Raw genomic sequence first — 4068 nt, 5'->3', positions numbered from 1 at the left:
CCCTCCCCATGTACCCTTCCCCGTGTGCACCTGCCCGTGTGCACACCTGTCCGTATGCCCCTCCCCGTGTGTGCCCCGCACCGGCACAGCTGCTCTGGATTCACCCGGGAACTGTGGTCTGTCTGATGGGCACATGCACCCGAACTCTCCCACCATTGGTGTTTCTGGTAAATAATCACCATCACCTTATTTTCATTTTCTGTACTGGAAACACACCAAACTCAGCGAGCAGCTGCAGGAGCACACAAGGTGCATGAGCATGTGGCACACGGGCCTTGAAGCGCTGACATTTGCTGCATCCTGTGTCAACTCTGCCTCAGGAACAGCTATGTTTTTAAAAGGTAAATTTCAGAACCATGGACTTTTCAGAACTTTTTGCCTCAGATGTGTTGGCCATATGTCCTAAGAAGCATGTTTTCTCATGTGACCGCAAGGACCTTTGCCGCCCAGCCGGTCCTGTCTCAGCACCCAGAGTCCACGGTCGCCTTCCACCAGCTCCCGCCATGGCTGCATGCCGGCTGTGCTGCAGGACGTCCTGCGGTTTGTGCCACGTTTCTGTGGGGGTTTCCAGTGGCCCCTTTGTGGCCAGGAGCCATGGAACTCGCTGTGTCCCTTCCCCGTGCTCACAGGGAGGCAGGTGGCATCTCTGTCCCATTGTGGGCGTCGACTCTGGTCACACAGTGAAGGTGTGGTCGTGGGTGCTGTTGGGAGGCGGTGACTTTGGGGGGCCCCATGCATGGGGTTATGGCCCTTACAGGAGAGACCCCAGGGAGCGCCCCATGAGGACACCATGAGAAGTGTCCCGTCTGTAACCAGAACAGGATCCTCACCACGAGCCGACCTGCGGCGCCCCGATGGGACCGCCAGCCTCCAGCGTGCCCCAAGCAAGTCTCAGCCGGCCAGGCGCGATCTGGTCTGTGGCCCTCGTTGGGGCCCCGGTCCCGAGACAGGTGCTGTCCGTCGGGGATTCCCTCCTGTGAGGTCACCACATTCTCCTTCGGAAGGAGTAACGTTTGGGGTGATGCTTTACTTCCGGTCTCGTGTCACCGTGAGCAGTTTCTGTCTGGCTCGGTCACTGCACACGGGTTGTCCACAGTGATGGGTGATGTCCTGACTCCCTTGCGATTGCACATGTTCAGGGAGGGGCCTTTCTCTCGCCGTCTGTGTGTCCACCCTGCGCCCGTTGTTCCTGGTCCAGGGGACGAGGAGGACTCACACGTCACACTTTTCTCCATGGGCTGGTCTTGCCACCTTGTTCCTCCCAGCGATGCCCACACAGCTCCGAGGAGGACCTTGCCAACCCCCCAGGTGCCGACAAAACCCTTTTTCTTTCCTCCTCTGCTCACAGGCTCTCTTTCCACGGACGAGTGAGCGCCGCCCTGCGTGCTGCTGGGGGAACGTGGATGAAGGACGTGCGTCCACATTCCCTCACGCTCTTCCCCTCCAGGGACTCAGGGGGCCCAGCGGAGAATCCCACCTCCGCAGGGGAGGGCAAAGCCACAGGGGACAGGTCCGGGTCCCGCGGCCTGTGGTACCCCAGCTACCGCACGACCGCCCCGTCCTGACGCGTGAAGCACAAACGAATTTACGGCGTCGTGTCACAGATGGAGGTGGTGAGCATGTTACAGCGGGAACACGTTTCCTAGCTGAGTGAACACGGAGGGGGGCCTCGTGGCAGCTGCAGAGCTAGATGTGGGGTCGGGCCCCAATGGGCACGCCGTGTAACGTCCGGAGGGGAATGGCCAAATCCTCGTCTACACGTCCGTTCCAGGTTCTGCAGGCGCTCGGCGTGCTTGAGGGCGCCGTGTCCCTGCTGCCGGCCCCACGGCCCTGCTTCGCCCCAGTCACGCGACAGCGTTGCCGCCTCCCAGGTGAGCTGGCTTCGTACACCTGGAGTCCCTCCTTCCTTCCTGGGGACGCTCAGATTGCCTGCTCCATTCTTTCTCGATTTCCCAACGCTGTGAGACTCCAGGTGGGGTTAGCTGCCCCCTCCCGTCTGTTTCCGGGCACTCTGCACACGCCTTCTCCGGGGACCTCTGCTCTCGTGCCATTGTCACACGTACACGGGCCTGGAGGCCTCACCAGGCAGTGACCTCCTGGGGTCTGTGTCACAGAGCCTGGCACGGGCTGCGTAGCTGACTGCTGGACCACTCAGTTAGAACAATGTGTCACCTGGATTTGATCAGGTTCCCTGGGGCCAATTCCCTGGGCCAGACACGCCTGCACGCCCATCCGCCCACACACACCTGCACAAAGCCTCTCTCTCTTTCTCACACGCACACTCACCCCTACACTGATGCCCTGGGTCATGGGGAGACACAGCTGGACCTGGGCCTCTGTGGCATCCTGCAGGGATGTGACCTCCAGCTCTGCGCTGGGGCTGACTTTGCAGTCTCTCCAGCTCTGCACTGCATCCCCGACACTCCCCTTCGAGAAGGGGTGAGGAGGCAGGTTGTAAACAACCCATCACTTATTTTTCCTGTCGTGAGGCTTTGTCACAGCTGGGAGTGTTCGGAGCATCTGGCTGCGATGTGCCCCCTCAGCTTCCCGCCCTCTGAAAGCCCAGAGCAAAGCTGGGGGAGCGGCAGCATCACCTGCCGCCGGCCTGGCCCGTCCCTCCCGCCCCTGCCTCCAAAGTGGGGGCCGGGCTTTGGGGGGACGTGCCGCCGAGAGGGGCCCTTGGCCCTCCTGCCCACACTGCTGTTCAGCACCACCAGCCGTCACAGGGGAGGGTCGGGCCAAGGAGAAGGGGCTCAGGCGAGACCCACTTCCCAAGTGTCGGCCTTGGGACCCTTACAGCTGTTCTTGTTTTAAACATTTCATTTGCAAATAACTCAGCATTTAATTATGTCAGATTAAAGATACATGCTTTGGAGATTTATGGAATCATTATGAAACCACGCTCAGAACCAGACCACATCGCCATCCTCCCCATGGGATTTCTGCGCAAACGGCTAAGGGCTTATTTGAACAGCTCGGCTTGGGGATGGAGCTGGTGCTCTTGGGTACCGGCTGGTTTACGGCTGGCTGTGGGGGCCAGGAGCCCACTGCTCGTCCAGTCTTCGGCCTCGTGCCCTGGGCTGGCTCCCCACTATGGCTTCTCCCCCTGCTCGTACCTACAGCTTACTCTTCACTGCCTTCGGGACCCAGGGAGTGGGGCAGGGGAGTCCATGCCCGGGACTCTCCTCCTCTTCCTCTACTTCACTAAGACTTTATTTTTTTAGAACAATGTCAGGTTTACAGCAAACTTGAGCAGGAGGCACAGGGATTTCCTATACGCCCCCTGCCCCCCCCGATACTTCCTCCCTCTTTGTCAACATCCCCACCAGAGTGGGGTGTTTGTTACAACCAACGGACGTACGTTGACACGTCGTTATCACTCAGAGCGCATAGCTGCTTTAGGGTTTGGTCGGGGGGTGTGCATTCTGTGGGTTTGGACAAGTGCATGATGCCATGTTTCCCCCATTGTAGTGTCAGAGTAGTTTCTGCCCTAAACTCCCCTCATTCTTCAGGACCTGTCCAAGAGCAAGCTTGGAGGTGCCAGGAGGAGAGGGAGGGCGTCAACGGGATGTGGGTGGTTTCCCGGGCCCTTCTGGGCGGCCCCACCCTACCCTGATGTATGCAGAGACCGAAGAAGGCCCGCATCTTCTCTCTGTGTCCTTCCTGGCACCCACTGGGCACTGAGTCCCCCATGTGTGTGGGGCGGAGGGCCGGTCTGCAGCCAGGCACACCTGGGTTCGGTCCAGTCCGGTCGTCTCCCAGACGCCCAACTTCAGGACGGCAGCTGGGCACCTGCCAGTGCCCGTTTCTCACCTGTAAAGTGGGGAGATGGTGGGAACTGTGGTCAGGGACGATGCAGAGATGGAATGAGGCCACTCCTGTGGAATGCTCCAGGCCCAGGGCCAGGACACAGCATGTACTCAGTTAGGTATCAGTCACTGGGTCTCCATACGTCTCCTCGAGCTGCTGAGTCACATGCTGCTTCAGTAAGCGATTTGTTCTTTAAGTTCCTGCAGGTTAGGGGTGCTGTCTTATGCTTTTGTGCAGTCCTCCAGCAAGATCTCCTTG

At 59.5% G+C, this 4068-nt stretch overlaps 1 long non-coding RNA gene across 1 annotated transcript in view; it reads left to right on the top strand.

The window, feature by feature from the left end:
* Nucleotides 1-23: 23 nt before the first annotated feature.
* The window catches only part of LOC112831446 (uncharacterized), a 4922-nt gene continuing 877 nt past the window's right edge, over nucleotides 24-4068 (top strand). Inside the window, exons 1-3 of the long non-coding RNA XR_003210143.2 lie at nucleotides 24-341; nucleotides 1448-1613; nucleotides 1772-1871. This is a non-coding gene — a long non-coding RNA (uncharacterized lncRNA). The remainder of the gene's footprint in view (nucleotides 342-1447; nucleotides 1614-1771; nucleotides 1872-4068) is intronic.

Source organism: Callorhinus ursinus, unplaced genomic scaffold, assembly GCF_003265705.2.
Source record: "Callorhinus ursinus isolate GAN/ISIS: 27379988/994484 unplaced genomic scaffold, GSC_fseal_2.0 scaffold48, whole genome shotgun sequence".
NCBI lineage: Eukaryota > Metazoa > Chordata > Mammalia > Carnivora > Otariidae > Callorhinus > Callorhinus ursinus.
This window is presented reverse-complemented; position numbering and strand designations above follow the sequence as displayed.